Source organism: Eulemur rufifrons, chromosome 15 (genome assembly GCF_041146395.1).
Source record: "Eulemur rufifrons isolate Redbay chromosome 15, OSU_ERuf_1, whole genome shotgun sequence".
NCBI lineage: Eukaryota > Metazoa > Chordata > Mammalia > Primates > Lemuridae > Eulemur > Eulemur rufifrons.
The window spans coordinates 72,575,413-72,596,995 of record NC_090997.1 but is presented as its reverse complement, the minus strand read 5'-3'; positions in this window follow the sequence as shown (position 1 = coordinate 72,596,995).

The following is a 21,583-nucleotide window of genomic DNA, read 5'->3' as shown; positions in this document are numbered from 1 at the left end:
TGAATTTACCCATTCCCTCCTCCCCACCCCTCCTGCTTGATTTCCCATGAATGTTATTTCCATATGTACACATAAGTATTAATCAATTAGTTCCAATCTGAGTACATGTGGTATTTGTTTTTCCATTCTTGTGATACTTCCCTTAGAAGAACGGTCTCCAGCTCCATCCAGGATAATACAAGAGGTATTAGTTCATCATTTTTTATGGCTGCGTAGTACTCCGTGGTATACATATACCACATTTTATTAATCCACTCATGTACTGATGGACACTGCTATAAACATTTGAGTGCAGGTGTCTTTTCAATGGCAGTCATCTCCTGATCTGTTGGCCTTTCTCCACCTACATGATAATAAAACCTACTAAAGCAAAAGGAAGACAGGAAGTGGGACAAAGAGTGTGGTTATTGGCTAATCCTAGTTACTTGAGTTGAGAGTTTACATGTTTTGTTTGCTTTGTTCCACCCAAGAAGAGCAGGATGGTTGTCTCCTCTCAAGTCCACTTGGGACACAACCAGTGCTGGCAAGGAGACAACTTCTTGAAGCCCATTTAAAAAGCAGGACAAATGCAGAAGGGGAAAGAGGAGGAAAATAGACACAAATGGCAATTGCTGACAGGCTCAGCAGCACCAGTGCTTGGGAGAGTTGCAGGAGCAACAAGGAGTGGTGGGGCAGGGCCAGGAATTTTGCAGCTTCTGCAACTGGGAGAACTGGCCATGGACAGTGGGGAGAACAGAGAAGAGGCAGTCACCACTTCCTCTTGCAGTGCACACTCTTCTGACCTTTAAGACAATCAGAATATCCCCTCTTCATAAACCTTCTTACATTGTGCAGGGATGGCCAGTGCCTCCTGGGGGAATGTTTTCCAATAAAGTAAAGTTTTCCAAGTGTCACTGAGTAACTGATACCACAACCTCATTTGAACACCTGTCTATGCCACAAGTTTCTCCCAAACTCTTCAGCCATTACCTGGGTATATAGAATAATTTCTCCTCAAGGTGGTTATGTATGTCTTCCTTCTCTCAGCCAAAGAAGTTTAAAACCAAAAGAATTCCCCCAACATCTGAAACAAATAATATCTTCAGCAGGTCTCTCAGTCCTGTGCTTTAGTGGGCAAACCAAGAAAATATTTTGGAGTCTCATTTATGTGTGGTTTCTAAGAAAACCACATGTGCTAGACATCATCAATTAATTTTAGTGTTTATCACATGTACTATTATACCATTTCTCAACTGGTAGGAAAATATTTCAACATATAATAAACAGTGTGGCTACACTGATGTACACCCCCTGAGAATAAGCCCTGACTTATTCTTTTCAAGAGAAACAGACTCAGCATTCCAAAGAAGAGCAAACTTTCATAAATCCAAGCAAAGAGAAATTTTACATAAAAGAGTCATACATATATTCACATGCACACAAGCAAATTTTATATATGTGCACCAAAGTGACAGTATTTTAAATGTTTTCAGTGTTTCTGAATATAGAAATCTTTTTCTTCGCACAGACTTGCAGTTTAGCAGTCCCAAGTGGTAGAGGTTCTCCATGCCAACAGGAATACTCTCCCTGCCGTATGAAAGGCTCTTTGTTACTGTGTTCTTGTGCTACTTTTCCATTCAGTATGTTGCAGAATACCCAGTTATTCCATACTCTTTTGTAGATTAAAAAAAGAAAGGCAAATGGTGCTTCAGAAAAGTGGCAGAATCTAAAAGCGAGAGGAGAGATTTTTTTTTTAATTAATACATTGTAGTATTATGGATTCCCTTATTTATAGAGAATTCAAGATCATGTCTTCCAAAATCATGAGAGTCTCTGTGAAGGTTAACGATGCACTTTGAGATCCTCTACCCACGGTGAAGTACAGTCCAATCTGGAATCCCCAGATCATTCTGGTAAAAGTTCCAGAGTGCATGAGTATCAGGGGCTATGGCAGGGGTAAGAGACATCAGTTCCCATTCCCCAACACCCTTTATTTTTATAGCAGTACCATGATGTGACTTTGAGGACCACTTCTCTGGTGCTTACAGCCCATGAAGTTTTTATGGGGCTAACCTTACACACTAGCTCTGACAGTCAGCTCATGACCCCAGGCCAAGCTGATAACATTCAATCTGAGGTCATTAACTGGAAGTTTTTGTAAACAGACTATTCCCGTGGGATATCTGAGCTGGTAAAACATAAGTCCGGAGCTTTAGGTGAACACTTTTGCCACCACTCTGGCAAAGCTTCAGAATGAAGCCAGCACACAGGAAAGAAAGCAGAGTCAAGATGATGAAGCAGACAGGGAAGTGCCCCCTAGGTTTCCTTTCAAGGATAGACTGGTTGTCCAGTTGCCAGGAGTGGGGTTGGCAGATGGCCTCCAGCTGTCAGCTCCTTCAGAGTCTGCCTCTGCTACAAGAGAGCTGCCTCTGCCCTTACTGAGACACCCCACATTAGTGACTGAGCAAGGTCAGATATAAAGCCTGGCCATTTTCTCCCATCTTGGGACAGATCTGTTGGGCAGTACCTGATCCGGAGGTCCCCACTCGATTGGCAGAGATTTTGTAGGGTTTATGTTATTGCTTCACATCTCCCTCTGCCCCTCCCTTCACAGGTATTGGTCCCAAGTAGACAGCTTGGACTCTGAGCTCCACCTTAAATATCTGCTTCTGAAGAATTCTACCTGTGATAGGTGGAAGGAAACAGATGACTGATAAATTATTTGGGAATTCAGCTATAGCCGAAATAAATTCTCTCTATATCTTTCCAGTAGATTGAGCCAGTAAAGTTTCCAGCAACCTAAAGGTTCATGACACAAACAGGCTTTATGCACCATAGCACAAAGTTTTTATGGGAAATTCTGATATATAGCCTGTTGTACGTGGGTATCTCCGGTTTTTGCATTTCTAACCACCAACCCTCTCTATGCTCCTCAAACTAATCTGATAATCCATCTTAATCTTTTTAGGATTGTGAGAAATAAGATTACATAAATCATTAATGGCAGAAGAAGAACTTGAGTCTAGAAATTTCTTATTCCAAAATCTACTGTGGATAGCAAGAAAAGACTTGTTTAAGAAACAAGGCTGAGTTTGCCCCTAAGGTGGAGAGGCCAATATGCCCAGCTACAGGGAGCCAGAGAAAAGTGGAGAAAAAGGAAATGAGATTATGAGCTAACATTCACCCCCAATTTATAGTTACTTCCACCCATAGCTTTTGTCTGTTTTTTTCCACTGTGTCCTATGGTGGCTCATTCTATTAAGTGCATACTATATATTTTCCCAAAATGTTCTCTTACTTCTTGCTCTGCTAAAAATATGCCTGTGTAATGATAACACAATGCTACCCTCTGCCACTTCCTATATAGTCCTCACTTCAATATCACCCTTCACCCAACCATTAAAGGACTCTACTTGGGCTCATTTTTAGCTAGACCCCTTCCAGTGGGGTGAGATGTCTAATGGGCTGAGGAATATGCCGAAGTTTTCCTTCCTTCCAGAGCACACTCCAGGTTCCAGGGACCACAGGATTCCATGTTTCTTGCATAGGCCACTTTCCCTGGCCATGGTCCAAAACTCAGGCCACACTGCGGGTGTGTACAACTTTGGCCCAAAAGGACAGCCAAGAAATACTTGTTTGTGGGGAGTGAGGATGAAGTTGCAAAAATGGGTTGGGATTGGGAATAGAAAGGGAGCATACTGTTCCTCAGAAGCCAATGTGGAACTCTAAAGGATTCCAGAATTCTAAGTAGGAACTGGATCAGGAGGGGAAGAGTGAATCTTTTCATTATTTTTATTATTATTTGTTTCTCTTTTTCAAACATTGAGTTGCTCTGAGCTCTCCATCTTTAATTATTTAAAGTCTCAGAAATATAGAAAGTCAACATTGTAAATTCTTGTGCGAAAAAGCATAGGTACAGAACCCTTATTCTGTATAAATTCATAAAATTAACTTCAGTTTATCTTTGCTACTAACTTACTAACTAGAACTTCTTTATTGCTATTCTCTTTCCCAAGCCAACTCAACAGAGTAACTGTTGAATACCTGCATTACTGAGCATCTATTATATTAGATACTAAAAATTCAAAGGATTAAGACCTGCTTTTTGCTCTTCATGGGCTCATTATCTAGAGTTTGCAGTGTGTGTTCATGGTGTAGTATTTGTATGTATGTAACAGAGTCTGTAACATAATAATTATAATAATATGTGACTATGCATGATGGATGATTAATTAACCATAATTTATTATAACTGGATTTGAGGGAGGCAGGTATGAAGAGGGACAGGGGTGGAAATGGGACTTGGATGGTTGCAGAGTAAATGTCATAGGGTTTAAAACAACATGCTGTGTTCAAAAAATACCAAGTAGGTCTATACTGCTAAATCTTTAAACTTAAACAGTTGAGAGAGACATGATGAAAACCAGCCAAGGAAGAGTCAAGTCATGGAGGATAAAGGACCTTGGGTGCCCTTGTATAAAAAGGCATTGAAATTTTACACTAAGAATTGAGAAGAGAACTTAAGGAGTTTTATGCAAGAGCAGAGTATGATCATATTTACCTTTTGGAAAGATCATTTGAGGATACAGATGGATTCAAGGCAAAGCTGATTCAAGGTAGAGTGACCACATAATTGTTGCCAAACTAGAATATGCAGAGAGTGAAAAAGGGGCACTATAATCATCCCATTTGATAAATAGGCATAAATTGGAACTGTAGTTGAAAAAACAAAATGTATATTTACTATAATTTGAGGGGATTTCAGAGCACAGAGACCACTTAAGAAGTTTCTGAAATGATCTAAGTTAGAGACAAAGAAGCTTGAAGAAAAGTAGTAACAGTGGGGATAAAAAGGATGGGTGAATTTAAAAGATAGAAGATGAAACCAGGAATTTGTGATTTATTGGTTGTTAAGAATGAAGAAGAAGAAAGGACTTCTAGTTTTAGCCCTGACATATTTAAAGCTTGGAAAGAGTCCCATCTGTCCTTACAAAAAGAAAAAACGGAGTAAACTGAAAATCAATGACTTTTCTTGGACTCATCAGAGAAATGAAGTTGTAAGGCAAGCCATCACTTCCCATGCTGGCAAAACAGGAACATTTAGAAAATCATAGCCAATGTATATTTACCTGAGAGGAAGCCTCTGGAAGCATAAACTAGTAGAAACACTTAAATGGTAATTTTGATGAATTGCAAGGCTGATTGTGATCTAGCACAAGAGTAAGAAACTGTTTCAGGACACAGTCTTACAGGGACCACCCACACTTTAACTGGATTCCACCTCCAGGAATCCTACCAAGTTCTTTTTGTGAAAAGCCAAAAGAATCTCCCAGTGGTTCTGACAGTTGGAGGGAAAGAGCTGCCCAGTGGTTTCCATAACAAAGATCTACTTCCAGGGGAAAAGACGTTACCAGAGCCTTATTCATCCTGCAGAAGGGGCATTTTCCCCAACTCCTGCTCCCATTATCCCTCCTGTCTCATATATGGAGAGGAAAAAGGTAAAGAAATACTTGAAGGGCCCGGTGCGTGGCTCACGCCTGTAATCCTAGCACTCTGGGAGGCCAAGGCGGGAGGACTGTTTAAGCTCAGGAGTTCGAGACCAGCCTGAGCAAGAGCGAGACCCCATCTCTACTAAAAATAGAAAGAAATTAGCTGGACGACTAAAAATATATAGAAAAAATTAGCCGGGCATGGTGGCACATGCCTGTTGCCCCAGCTACTTGGGAGGCTGAGACAGGAGGATCGCTTGAGCCCAGGAGTTTGAGGTTACTGTGAGCTAAGCTGACGCCACGGCATTCTAGCCCGGGCAACAGAGTGAGACTCTGTCTCAAAAAAAATAAATAAAAATAAAGAAAGAAATACTCGTAAATGTTACAACCCAAGAATACAAGCCACTAAAAGACAAATTTATTCATAAGATTACAGAGTGCATTTCTGCCCCACACCTTACCACCACACCAACAAGACTCTAGTACGGTCAATTACAGCTTAAAAAGCCGGAATAGGCAAACTCTAAGAAGGAATTCTTAGTGAAGCCTATAGTCGACAAGAGAGGTAATGTCAAGGACATCAGGGAAATTCAAAGTCTCTGACAACTACAACTATAGCAATTGTTAAGCATGGTCCAACATGATTCCTAGCAGATTAACATAAAACCTCATGTGAAAAGACTATTTACTTCAATTCTTATTACCTAATACATCACAGCTTTCAACAAAAAAAAAATTATGAGGCATGCTAAAAAGCAAGAAAAAATGTTTTGAGGAGACAAAGCAAGCATCAGAACCAGACCCAGTTATGACACAGATTTTGGAATTATCAGACAATTTAAAATAAGTATGTTCAGCATATTAAGAGCTCTAATGAAAAAATAAATAGCATGCACTGGGTGATGTAAGCAGAGATTTGGAAACTCTAAGAAAGAAACCAAAAGAAAATTCAAAGAAATCAAAACCACTATAAACAGAAATGAAGAATGCTTTTGATGGACTCATTTATATACTGCATTCGGCTCAGGAAAGAATCAGTGAGCTTAAAGATAAGTCTATAGAAACTCCCCAAACTGAAAAGGGAAGAGAAAAAGAATTAAAAAAGGACAACAGAACATCAAAGAACAGTGTGAAAATTTCAAAAGATATACCATATGCATAATTGTAATACTAGAAGAGAAGAAAGAAAGAATGGAGAAGAAGAAATATTTGAAGTAGTAATGGCTGATCATTTTCAAAAATTAAAGGAAGATATCGAACTACAGATCCAAGAAACTCAGAGAACACCAAGCAGGATGAATTAAAAAAAAAAACAAAAAACTGCATGCTTAGGTATATCATGTTCAAACTGCACAAAACCAAAGACAAAAGAAAAATCTTGAAATAGGAGGGAGTGAAAATTAAGGATAATTCTCAGGTATCTGGTATGAGTGCCACCTACAAGATAGGGAAAACAGGCTAGAAAACCTATCTAGAATTCATCCCTAAATTCTTTCTTATTTCTTTGCAACCTTCTCCATAGAATCTGCCAGTACTCCGGGCATGACCTCTTTATTCTAGACCTGGATTCCTCCAGCAATGTTCTAGGTACCTCACCTGAATTTATTTTCGCTTCTGTTATCCAGTTTGAGTATTGTTCCATACTCAAACCTTTTAAAATAATATTACTTTTAGGTAATTTTTTTCAGTGTTATTGATACTTTACTATTTTGGGTACTTAAACATTTTTAAATAATAAGGTGGAGGTGGTTTCCCTGCAGAAAACTAAGAAAGTTGAAAACAGTATGAAGAAAACAAAATCATCCATTATCCTATAAAGTTAACTGCTATTAAAAAGTTATGGGTTTTTTTCCCATGATATTTTCTATCTAGATATCTACCTCTTCTGTCTCTGGGTCTATAACATGCTATTCTATATGCCCAAAATACTCTTTCCTTCCCTTTTATGTGCTTTCAGGAACAGTTGCTGAGCATGGTGATGTGAACGAAAAAAAGCTATAACCTTGACACATAATGCAGGGCACCTCTATGGCCAGGCATGTATATATACCAGCAAGAATAACCCCACAATGGTATACACACACACTGCCCATCAAACTGTGCATGCTCAGTGCTTAGCATCAACATTGTGTGCCAAGGGAGTGGCAATGGCAAAAGGAGTCTAATTTGGCAAATAGTTCTCTCTCTTCTTGGTGTTGGAATCGGGACAAACCCGCACATTCACTTACTTTGGACTAAGTTCCTAGGGTTCTTGGATCTTTTTTTTTTTTTGGTTGAGGGGAGGAGGAAGTCTTAAATAAAGGTACTATTTTGTTTTGGTTTTGTTTTGTTCTAAGAAAAAGTGATTGATTGGGTAAAGATGACTATATCATAACCATATTTGTATCCTGAACTTTCAAACAAGTCATGCTAGTTCCTAGTCTGTGCATATTCTTCATGGACAGGATCTGCATTAATATCTGTAGGATGCATTTCTTATAGCCAAATGACTATCCCATCAAAACCTAAGCTAAGTGTAATATCGTCTGGCTCCACCTTTAGAAACAAAACAGACTTCACTTCCCAATGCAAGTTTCTTCAAATGTGTCTTAACTTCATTCCCTCATCTGGGCTAAATTTTTTGTGACTTTTGGAATTACAAAAGGAAAACACATAACTCTTCATTAAACAGACTCACTAAATAACACTTCAATTAAGAACAAAGCCAGTATTATGGTAAACAAGTCGTGATATATAATATGCCCAATTAACTCCAGTAGATGCAATTGTAAAAGAGATCTCTTTCATGACACTGGTTGATAAATGTTTAAAGGCATTACCTGCCCTGCAAATGAACAATTTTCTATTCAAAGGCTACAAAATATAAATAAAATTTTAAAAAATCTTTTAACTGTCATTGTGAGAGAAAAAAAAAAACAGGACATTCGAACTCTTCAATGGAGCCTATTGTTTTTGATTGAATTTTTACAACTGTATTGCCTTTTTTGTAAGCTGTCACAGTATAAGTTATTTCATCCCTGAGGCTATCACAGTAAAAAAGATACTTCTTTCTCATGAAAAAGTTCCACACAACTAAGATTTTCATGGTGTACCCAGTTGTACATAAAAATAAAATCATGTTCTTAATTATCTACAATTCTATACAAGAAAAGCAACCACCGTGATTACTCAGGGAACAAAAAAGTCTCTCCGTGTTCCTTCTAAATAGCAACATTGCATAAGCTAGAAAGAAGAAAACATCTATTTTATTTTGAAGAAAGGATCAAAAGAGCTTGCCTGATGGGATTATAACAGAGTCCAGTTGGGCTGAGAGTTGCTTAGGCTGGAAGTAGCACACTGCAAGGGAGGGAACGGAAAGAACAGCAGTCCTTTTAGAAGATTGCGAGGCAATGCTGAGAGGGGCTACATTCAGCTACTTGGCTGAAACAAAGGCAGAGCTAGGTCCACATTTTTAAGTGGATGCAGAATGAATAAAGAAAATGCCTGGTATTCAAGAGCTGACTCTCAACTGAGATTCAGGATTGCCCTTTTTGATATTCAGGAGCAAAGGAATCTACAGATGTTTGAGATAATGTGTTTGAGTTGAGCTGAATGTGGCGGGTCCTTTATCTGGTCTTCAATCTCTAATCTCTCCAATTACAAGGGAAAAAATAGATAAAGTGAGAGAAAGAGGTCACCATGAAGCAAATTTTCCCTCTTTTGTTTTTTATTTAGATTGCAATAGAAGTCAAAACTGAGCTTGAACCTCAAAAATAATGGGAAACAGAAAAAGTCTCAGCTAAAAGAAATGGTGATAGGTGTACTTCTGATTTCGTTCAGTGTTACCCACCAACAACCCCTTGTTCAAAGTCCTGCGCATGTCTGCCTCTGCTATGAGGCTTTCCCAGACAACTCAGCCCAACGTGAACTTGTAGGTTCATAGCACTTACTGCTGGTAATGCTCAGTTGGCACTAAGTCCTTATGACCTCAAATTATCATTGGATATGTTGGATTTGAAGTGACTTTGAAACACTCTTGGGAAGAATTCCAGCAGAAAATGGAAAGTATAAGTCTGTCACTCAGGAAGGTTCCAGTCCAGAGATATAGAGATATAAAGGTGGAAATCTTCAGAAAATAGGTGGTAATTGAAACCAGGAGAAAGAATGGAATAAATAAAGGAATATAAAGTTAGGAAAGAAGAGGGCTTGAAAAGAATTTTGAAGAACACCATTACTTAAGAAGTACATGGTAGAATAAGTAGCGAAAGAGAATTTTAAGTTGTCAGAGAGAATGTGTAAGATGGCAGAAAGAATGGTTACTTTTTGTATCCCCAAAGAGAAGGGGATTGTGATTTCTGTATTTTCCAGAACACCTAGCAGAATTCTAGGCTATAGCATACCCTAAATATTTATTTATTGAACAATACATGAGGAAGAAATCCATGTAAATATTTCTCTTATTTTTCTTTTGATTGTTATTTTCTTAGCATCAATTACATCGGTACCACTCCAATTCCATTGTATTTATCTCGCCTTCTCTCAGACAGTGAGCGGCAGCAGTGGGCCTGTTAAGGGAGAAGTCTGACCTCTAGGGGGCGCTCAAGGAGAGGATTACCAAACTAGGGTCAAAACTAAGACCTTACTGGGTCATAATAAGTAATGGGTTGAGCTTTTGGTGAATTAGGAATGGGTATGAAGTTCCTGCTTCCACATGCCTGAATCTTTAGTTCTTTTGAAACCACACCTTTTAAAAAAATTTCACATGACAGTAAGCAGATCCAGGCTTGACTCCCACATGGAAAAGTTGTCCTAACATGGAAAAACTAAATAAAACACCAGGTAGGATTCAAGGGTGAAAAATAACAATGAAAAAGCTGCCATACAGCCCCTTACACATTTGGCTCAAGATATGTTGACTGTGTGTTGGGGTGGGAGGAAGGAAGGATGTGTTGTATGTTTTCAATAATTTAAATAACTTTGAAACAGACACAACTTTACCATTCCACCACAGCCTTTACCACTCCTTTTACCTAATCTCCACCTGCTTCACAGATTTCTGTTACTGTTTTGGTCCCTAAAGGTATTATTTTTCAAATATTGTTTAAATTTGTAAAAGTACATTTTTAGAGGTTATATTCTCCAAACTTCATCATTAAGGTGTAAGTTTTCACTCTCTCATAAATTCTTGTGTTCTTCATCAGAAAAACAAATTTAGTTCCTTTCTCTGAAGATGTGCTTTGCTCCACGTAGGGGAATTTAGCAACATAGTCAGATGCTGCACAGCCCACAGTAGTTGCCACAGTCTCTCCTGACTCTTTTGCTTTTGGGATCTGTCACTTCACTTGCTGCGTCTACCTCAGCAGAGTTGAAATGCTGGGAGCATCCTTCTTAAAGGGGATAGGGCTAAATCTTTCTTTTGGTTGTGAATCATTGCGGTATTATTGTCACCAGAAAATTCAATAGAAAAGACAAATAGGCCTAAAAACCAAGTATTCAGTACTGCGTGTTAGTCAAACCTTGTTTTTCTTACACTTGAACAGAAAATGAAGTGTACTGAAGTGAAAGTCCTTCTCTATAGTTCTGTGATCACACTGAAGGCAAGAGACTTCACATCCTGACACAAATGAGCATTCCAAAGCAAGAGGGATTAGACAGCCTCCACAAAGCAGGCACACTGCCATGGGGCTGGATTTCCCAGGCTAAAAAAAAAAAATTCTGCTATTCTAAAAGCACAAACATTTCAGGTCTCACCATGGGTAACCAAGAAATAGGATAGAAAAGGATCTTCCTAACTATAAACTACCTATTTATTTCATGTATATTTTGCCAGCTCAAGAAATCTGCTGTTTAACATATTAACTGCCATGTGAATTGTATTTAACTCATGCTAGTTTTGAGCCCAGGGCCTCCTGAAGCAAAACCCTGCAGTCCATTGGTAAAAATCTTACTTGTTGCTGTTCTTATTGTTACAATTAATATTGAAAATTTAATTCTAAAAACGTGGATTGCATTGCAATAGCACATACGTAGCTCACACACAGAAAACAATAAAAAATACATTTTTCATTAAATTAGAAAAGCATCATTTTGTTTTCGAAGTTTTTATTCTGTTTTCATAATAAAACACCATGGCACCAGGAAATAATTTTTTTTTCTAGTGTGGCAGTCAATGTGTTAATTTATACTACCAAAAAATTCATTAAGTGTCTACCATGTGCTGGGCTCTGCACCTGCATAGAAGTAAAAGACAAGGTCCCTGTCTTCAAAAGCCGATGGTCTAGCACTGCTGGCAAATGTAGCTGGATTTACTGTCGCCATCCTGATTCATAGCAATATTTTGTTTTGAATCCATTTACTTGAGAGCATTGTAAACCCATTGGTTGTAAGCTCTGCAGTAAGAACAAGTACCTAATATTAGTTCCCAGGTATAAGGCATTCCAGACATATTTCACAATGATGATTTTCAGGGTCCCATGGCAAAGATTTCAAACGGATTTGATCAAAAGTCAAAAGGAGCCCTTTCACATGCTCTTGCTGAGGAACTTGGCATTGGGACTGTACCTAATTGAGAGGCTTTGTTGGCAGAAGTATGTTGGCTTCAAGCCCAATCACAGGACCCCTTGGAACAATTAGTAAGGCCATTAGTTTGCATGCCTAATCCCAAGTGACCTTGTACGAGTCTCCCTTTTTCTTGGGATTTGCAGGTCCCATGGTTCAATCCTATGGGAGAATGACACATTAATCCTACTCTTTTTTCTCTCTCATCCTTACAGATTGTCATAGGCCACTGATTGTCCTATAAATGGAGCCTGAGTCTTTTTTTTTTTTTTTTTTAACAACTTGAAGCTTACATCAGAGCATGTTAAAATTACAGGTGTTATTAACTTTGAACATCAATCTGACTATAATTTTTTCTGTTGGCCTTGGTTATAACTCCTTTTCCCTTTTTTTCCTTTGGTGTTTTTTTTTTTTTTTTTTTTTTTGAGACAGATTCTCACTCTGTTGCCCAGGCTAGAGTGCCGTGGCCTCAGCCTAGCTCACAGCAACCTCAAACTCCTGGGCTCAAGCAATCCTTCTGCCTCAGCCTCATAAGTAGCTGGGACTACAGGCATGTGCCACCATGCCCGGCTAATTTTTTCTATATATTTTTTTTTTAGTTGTCCAGATAAATCTTTCTATTTTTTTGGTAGAGACGGGGGTCTCACTCTTGCTCAGTCTGGTCTCGAACTCCTGAGCTCAAACGATCCACCCGCCTCGGTCTCCCAGAGTGCTAGGATTACAGGCGTGAGCCACCGCACTCTCCCTTTTTAAAAGAAGCTTTATTAAGACATACCTCAACTATAGCAAGTCTAAGTGCTATCAATTTTAATTTTTTCCTTAATGATTATTCCTTCTTCTTGCAGTCCTATTATATACTGGATTTACACTTGTTTTAGTGTCTATAGAGTGACTAACCAAGTGCAGTAACTAGTTGTCTTAAATACACCTAGTATATTACTTAATTTCTCAGTGACTTCCTCTATATTTTTGTCTTTAAAAAAGCAAAATCAAAACAAAGAAATAGACTTAATACAACAAAGCCTTCAAAAGCAATAAAAAAAAATTTTTCCTATAAGTAAAAGTAAAACCTGAGCAAATGTAAATTATCTAAACCCCATTCTTCCATTATCATGGACTGGATTTGATAATTCCCCCTTGCCAAATTGTTTTTTTCTGGTTCTACAGAAAATATTTCTAGAAAATAACTTGGAAGAAGCAGAGGAAACAATTCTCTAAATAAAATAAATGTATATGGTTGCACAAAATCATTAGCAGATGGATTATAACAAACTTATAGGTTCAAAGTGATGGCAACAGACTTCAAAAGGGAGTTTTCAAGGATTTTCTTGATGAGAAAGTTCTCTTTTCCTGGAGGTTGACTGGGATTGGAGAAGTCTGACACACTGTTGGGCTCTCTTCCTTCTGAGGACTGATTGTATAGCTGAGTAAGACCATGCAACAGTGACCACTGGCATAGAGGTCACCACCATAAACTTCAGATTTGGCTGTCAACTATCGTGAGTTAAACTTGTTTAAAACTTGTGAGGAAGAGGCTCCAATGTAGGATCAAATGGGAAACATGGGTTTATCTGAGAAGAAAACAAAGTAAAAATTATATTGAGTTTTTCCAAGTAGAACTAAAATAACTAGTTTCAATGAATGCGTCTTTTTAAAAATGTATTTAAACATTTACTTAACCTGAAACAAATGCAGAAATGGCAAGTGCTTTATTTTCCTGCAACAAATAACCACAGTTTTCTGTGATATTCAATACCCATGATTTGGGCAATAGCTGTAGACTCACTTCACCTATACATCCAGCGCCCTCCCACGCTAATCACAATCCAACTTTTCCCCACTCTCTGCCCTACCTCCCCCCACCCCCGCCCCTGTGGAAGACTAAATTTGAAGCAAATATGGGCCACGAAGACCTATACATCATTAGGAAGACATCTTATAAATAGGCCCAAAAGCCTAGCTTTGTAGCCAAGTTTCTGTGGCCTGTATGAATCAATCTTTTGTTGTTTGTGATGAAAATGAAGTATTGTTCTTATTTTAGTGCTAAATTTTAAAATATGTCAAAGTTTGGTAGAAAAAAACTGAATCAAAAGTAAATAAAATTTAGCTTCTTTATTGAAATGTACATTAAGGAAATGTCACTAAATAATATCGTAAATGTTTTATCCTTTGGAGTAATTAGGTAATATCAGGAGGAGTGATGCAAGAAAGGACTACAGAAGAGGAACATTTGCTGATATTCGTTGCATATGATATCATCGGTGCTTATAGGTATGGTGAAAGCTAAGATATTGTTCAAATAGCCTACTGATTTAATATGTAAAAGGATTTTCTGCTTTTACTGTAATTTTTGCATTTCTTTTTTTTTCTTTTTGACTTTAAAACATTTGTAAACTACCTTTCTAAGAGTTGTAACATTCTACCTGAAAAAAAAAATACATAAATAAAACTCTGGTGTATTACTTATTTAAAAATATAGACTAGAAGCATGAGAATTCTCTTATAAAGATCGTGTCTTCAGTTTTTTCCCAGAAAATTTAATATATCTGTAGTCCACATGTGTGCTCCCTGTGGACAAAAACCAGGCAGCATATTTCTGCACACCTTTTATCGGTTCTGACACGTCGCTACTCCAGTTTCTTCAGAAGTACCAGAGGATGGAAATGAATAGCTCCTCACCTCTCTATAATTAGCATCTTTATCTAGCAAAGGTGCTGGGTTCCGCTCTGTGTGCTATCTGCCCTCACAGCATATTTATTGGAGGGAAGGGGGGGTACTGTCATCAAGTCTGCTGAGTGATCCCTGCCACCCTGTACTATTTTTGAGATTTTGACTCGTTCATATTCAAGGTGACAAAAATGGAAACCATTGCTTTGGATTTTGAGTTACAACAAATGAAAACTACTGTTAAATATGTAATAAGTCATAAGAACCTCTGAAATGGTCAACTTTTTTTCTGCTGAGACCATGAAAAAAGCAGCAGACACTCAACTTTTGGCAGAGCCTAAATGCAAAAACTCTTTGATAAGCTACCTGATGTAGGTGTATTGTCTTTTTCTTGTACCACAGTAACACAGCTTTTAATTTTGGACTCCCCATTTCTGCATCAATGGACATTATTGGCCCTCTTCACCATGAACTTTCTTCCTAACTTTTACTCTCATCACTGTTTTCAACTTCTCTGACTCCTCTCAAATCCCATGCACAGATGGTGAAATGCAGTGTTCCTAAAGCCCTCCAACTTGAATTTCTGCATGCTTGTTCTTGCTCCAGTGGCAACACCACAGTGTTAAATCAGACCCCTTCCAGCCCACCCCAACTTCTCCTCTGTAGCTGTTAGATCTACACTGTGTAATACAGTAGCCACTAGCCACATGAGATTGTTGAGCCCTACTCCACACTGTGATGTGCCGTACTCTGTATTGTACATATGTGTAATATATGTGACTACTCTATATTGAGAATGTGGCTGTAAGTATATTGTATACATTGAGTCTACTATAATGTGCTGTAAGCTGTAGGATGACTATAGTTAACAATAATACATTATACAGTTTCAAATAGTTTGGAGGAGGATATTAAATGTCCCTGACACAAAGAAATGATAAATGTTTGATAATTAGCCTGATCTGATCCCTATACGTTATATGTATCAAAACATCACCATGTACCCCATAAATATGTACAATTATAATATGTAAATTAAAGAAAAGACATTTTGGAGTGATGGAACTGTTCTGTGTCTTGCTTTTGGAAATGATTACATAAATCTATACTTGTGTTAAATTTTGGAACTGTACTTCAAAACAATTAAAAGTTCACTGTTTCAACTTAATGAAAAATTATTTTATTAATAGTATGTTTATTACAAAAACAAAAATTTAAAAATAAAAAAGATATGCTGTAAGTATAAAATATATACCTGTACTAGATTTTGAATAATTAGTATAAAAAGAAGTGTAAAATATCTGAATAATTTTAAAATTGATTACATGATGAAATGAAAGTATTTTCTCCATATTGGTTTAAATTAATTATATTAATAAAATTATTTTTACCTGCTGCTTTTCACTTTTTTAAATGTGACTACTAGAAAGTTTAAAAATACCTACATGGCTCACATTATATTTCTGTTGGAGAACTCTACATTGGAATATGAATACCTGGATACTATATCCCTGTGGTTTCAAATATTCCTTCCTGATTCTGAATTCTTTTGATAGAGCTCATTTTTTCACTTGAATTTCTCATCTCTACACAGTCTGCTATCACATGTCCACACTGTAGGCTCTGGAGGTCTTCTTAAACTTATATTCAGTATTTGATAAGCATGTACTGTATGACTATTTGGTGCCAGGTATTCTATCAGGAACTGCAGGTAAATTTGGAGCTGGAGTATATTCTGGAGACTGCAGGTATTTATCCACGTGACTAGAGACGAGGGTGCAAGAAGGAAGGCGATGAGACGCAAGGCATCCAAGGCGAAGGAACCTCATTATGAAAAGCTGGAGTGACATACTATGAGTCCCGCTTTTATACTGAAGGCAGTGGGTGGTTATCGACAAGGTTTACATCAGGGAGTGACACATTCAGGTGTACTTTTTTAGAAAAATCAGATAATAGCAGAGCAAGACGAGAATTTAACAGCTGTCACATGATCAAAAAAAAATGAAGGCTTGAATTGAAGCAGTGGCAATGAGGATAGCTAAATTTAGATTTGAAAGATGTACAGTGTGTAAAGGCTGTGGAACACATTTAACTATTTAGATATGGAGAGTCAGGGAATGGAATAGGTCAAGGATGAGAATCTGCCTAAAACTCCTGGCTTGGTGGACAGTGGTGCCATTTACCAAAACTCAGAATGTGGGGATTGGGGAAACTGATAAATATCAAGTGTGACCCATTGAATCTGGGCTTCTGAGAAGCAAAGGACAGAGAAGTAGGATATGCAGGATTAAAGTCTGGATTAGATATATGAGTGGTCCTAAAATCTAAGAGTTGAAATATATCAACTTTAGATAGAATGGGAATTAATAACACAAAGTCTGAGGAACATTGTTTGTGAAATAAAGACTAAAAATAAATATTTAAGATTCTATATCTAAATATGTTTTCACAAGGAAAAGTCCAGTAGCTATATGCTAAAATATTAAAAGTGCTTACTTCTGAGATGTGGGGTATGAATGACTTTTCTTTTTTGGCTTAGTAACATTTTCTAAATTGTCTATAAGGAATGTGTCCTAGTTATGATACTTTCCAAGTGTTTTTTTTTTAATGGCAAAACAAATAAGATTAACATATTCAAGTCACACGTCTTCAAACAATACAGAAATGCATACAGCAAAAAGAGAACATTTTCCTTCCACCACCTCCAATTTTACACCCATCACAGAATCGGTGTTACAACTTTAGCTGGTATTCTTGATGCACTTTTCCAGTGTATTGACAGATACATGAGAGAAAGACAGATAAAGGAACATTTTTCATTTACTGGTTATGTTTTGTTTTTGGCTTTTTCTTCATCCTAAATAGATCCTGAGCCCTCTCCCCTCCTTTATCCATATTCTCTATAGAGGTGATTGCTCATAGGCCCATGGTGTTAAATGCATCTGTATGGATGGTGACACCTAAATTTGTGTGTCCAAGGCATGAATTTTGCTGAGAGATCTGGACTCACTCATACTCCTTGCTTATTCAATATTTATACTTGGCTGTGTACTAAGCACCTTAAATTAAATATGGCCAAAACAGAATTTTTGATACCTGTTCTGTGGCCACAAACCCCAAACCATTCTTTCTGACCTCAGTAAGGAGTATTTGCTTTCATTTGCCCAGGCTCAGGCCAAAACTCAAGAAGTCCTTGATTTCTCAACTTCACATCTAATGGATCACCAAAAACTCTTGTCTCCATCACTAAACTATATTCGGTATCCATCTACTTTTTCCTATCTCCACTGCCATCACCCCAGTTCAAACTATTGTGTCCATTTGTCTGGATTACCTCAAGGCATACCTCTCTTCCACTAGTGTCCCATTGTCCCCGTTTTCCATGCAAATAAGTGATTTGTAAACTTGTACATCAGATCGCCTTACTCTTTGATTTAACATATCTAGTGGTTTATCATTACTTTTAGAATTAACTCTAGGCTCCCTACCATGGCCGGCAAATGCCTCCACAGCATGTGCCTCCATCTCCATCATTCCGGTCACATTGGCTCTCTCTCCGTTCCTAAAACACAGTAATTTATTGTGGCGAGAGGGCCTTTGCATTGCTGCTCCATCTATCTGAAAATGTACATCAGTGTGCCTCCTCTTGAACTGTAATTCTAAGCTCCAATGTCACCTTCTCAGGGAGTTCTTCCTGGCCTGACATTGCTGCTTCACCCCAAGTCATGACACAGGAATTCACTCACTTGTGGTTTTGTCACAAATCATTAGTCCCAGAAGATTTTCATTTATTTACTTGGGACCCAGACCAGGCTTTTACCCATACTACAATGTCTATAGGCAAAGGAAATGCAATCTCTTTTCTTAGTCTATTAAATATTAATGTCTTACTCATAAGCCTGTTCCCAACCCCACTAGCTAATAGCAAGGAAAAAGGAAAAAGAAATTGTATGCATTATATTCTACCTTAAAGCTTAATTCAATCCAATGGTGTAAATAACCTCTTTAAATTTGGTTTGGTATAATTATTACATTTTTTTACATGTACCTCCTCAACTTCTTGCTTTCTTCAAGTTGGAGAAGGGGGAAGTATTTATGTGTTATCATAGCAATGTAGAAAGAGGACTCTCTGGTCTCATGTTGGTTCTGGGGTAACTCAACTGACTTATATTTTCAATTTACAATGGGTTTATTGGGATGTAACCCCATCATAAGTCAAAGAGCATCTCTACTTTTATTAATCCAATTTTACAGTTGGAGAAACTAAGGCAGAAAGAAGCAATGTTATTTGTACAAAATTAGCAAAGCCAAGAATTGTACCTAGGCAGTCTGCTCCATAACCCATGTTTTTAACCGCCATCCTGTGCTGACTTGTTTGTGCACTGGCTGGGATCCAGTGAGCTGTGGTTGGCTCAGTCCCACCCTTGGGCTTTCTGCTAGTGTCTGCTCCTGACATCTATATCTGATGAACTTGTGGTTGAGTCTGCTTGGCTTGGCCAGAGACTGGGCTGTCAACTCAGCATTCGCATTACACAGGACCTAAGGGCAGCGGCACAGGAGCAAAAACAAAACCCTGTCTTGGCCTGTTTATGCCAATCCCCCCACTTACCTGGTGTGGGCCAGTCCACATTTTTGTGTGGCCATGCTCTTCAGTGGGTTTCTCCCAGAGACCTAATGGGAAGTGGGGCCAAAGCCCTAGTCCTCTTGGTTTTCCTTCACGGGCACCTCCTTCATTAAAAGCTGATGTCCACCTGCCTCCCTTCTCTACCATTTCTCATGTTTTCTTTCTCTTTTTCTGCCCATAAGCCATTGGATGAAGGACATGGGCTGGCCGCCTACTTTGTGATAGAGACTTTCACTACTGTGTGTCTTCCTTGTTCCTGAAGAAGCATTTGTGACCACCTCCTTTCCATGGGCTACACCAACAGAATCACCGTGATGGAATATGGTTTATGGGACAGAGGGATACAAACACATAAGGTTAACATTTGTCAAATATTAGCTATACCTCTCTTGTATAACTCCCCCAGTAGAACACAGGCTTAACGACAGCAAAGACTCTGACTGACCTTGTCTGTAGACCAACTTGCCGACTTCTAAATCTTAGCTGTTTACTTTCTTGAAACATATGGTCTATTTATCATGAATATGACCCTAACAAAGGCTATGCAATTCTTAAAAAAATAAAATACATTTTAAAACATTTCATCCATCAAATGTCTGTCATACTGCCAGGCCAGGTGTAATAATAATTGGACTTGCATGTATCAGCAAAGAGCAGTGCTAATAGATGAAATGACTTCAAGTAATTAACTTACTCATAGCTTTTATTTATTTTATTTTTTGACAGAAACAGGCCAGAAAAACTGAAGTCATGAACAGCAAGGAAGAATGAGGAATGTAGAAAAGATCCCCAGGGCATCACTCTGCTTAAACACTGAAAGGGCAAAGTCCACATGACTACACTCATACACATACACACACACACACACACACACACACAGCCAATCACCAGAAAAGAACTCTAGTTAGGAAGGAAAGAATGAATGAATAACCTTGATATATATGCTTATATAAAAGAAGATAATTCAAAGTATTTTATACAGTTATAACTTGCCCATTATATTAATATCTTGTAGCCATAGTAAAAAATTACCACAATGTTGGTGGCTTAAAACAGTAGAAGTTTATTCTCTCACAGTTCTGGAGACCAGAAGTCCAAAATCAGGGGTGAGCAAAGCCACACTCCCTCTCAAGATTGAGGAAGAATCCATTCCCTGCCTCTTCGAAGTCTTGGTGGCCAGTGGCATTCCTTGGCTTGTGGCTGCCTCTTTCGATCTCTGCCTCGGTCTCCATGTCATCTTCCCTATGTGTCAAATATCCCTCTGCCTCTATTTTATAAGGATATATGTGATGGTATTTAGAGCCTACCCAGATAATCCAAGATAATCTCCCAGGCCAAGGAAGGAAAGGACACAGATGAAAAGAAAAGAAATATTTGATTCCCTGGCAATATATCTATTAGTACCAGGCTCCAATGGATTGGCCTTTAGAACTTTCTACAGTTTCATGGCCAAGGAAATCCCTGACCTTCAACATTCTGGCTCTCTCATAAATGTACTCACTGCTACCCTTTTCCTAGATTTTTAAATTGAGTTCACTTTTCATCATGTTTTTTCTCAGGAGATGTCTACACTGGAGAAATCCATTGGAGAAGTCTTTAGTAACAGGCAATAGATAAAACCTTGAAACAAAATGACTTCTTTCAGATAAAGTGTGTGCTGTAAGAAGAAAATCTGAGGATTATCAAAAGTTTAGAAGAAGACAGAAAAAAAAGAAGCCCTTAATGAAACTAAGAAGGGAAGTCAGAGAAGTAGGATGGGAATCGAGTGGTATAAGAGAATTACTCTGAGGTATGGGGAGAGAGGCCAGACCGAGAGAGATTGAGGAGAGAATGGGGGAAATGATGAAACATTAGGTAAATACTGCTGTAATGTCTGCAGGGGAAGGAAAAGAGAAAGACAGGGCAGTAACAGGAGAGAGATGCGGGGTCAAGGCGGGACTTTTTCGGAGGATAGAAGTGATTTTTCCACAATACAGGCTGAAGCCAAAAGAGAAGGCGATTGAAGGTATTGGGGGTAGATGGAGATAACCGATGGAGTAAGGCCCCCTTCCAAGAAGAGAGGGAATCATGAACATGGGGCCAAGATTGGCCTTGATCACGAAGGAGGCCTCACCATTGGAGATTGGAGGGTGTATGTGCAAGTCAAGGTATCAGGACTGGGAAAAAAAAAGAAGTAAGGAATTATATACTTATGGACTCGGATTTTCAGCTAGAGTAAAGGAGCTGTGAGTAAGTGTGGTTTGGAATCTGCCACTGTCTCTTCATATTCTCTGCACCTGTGCAAAGT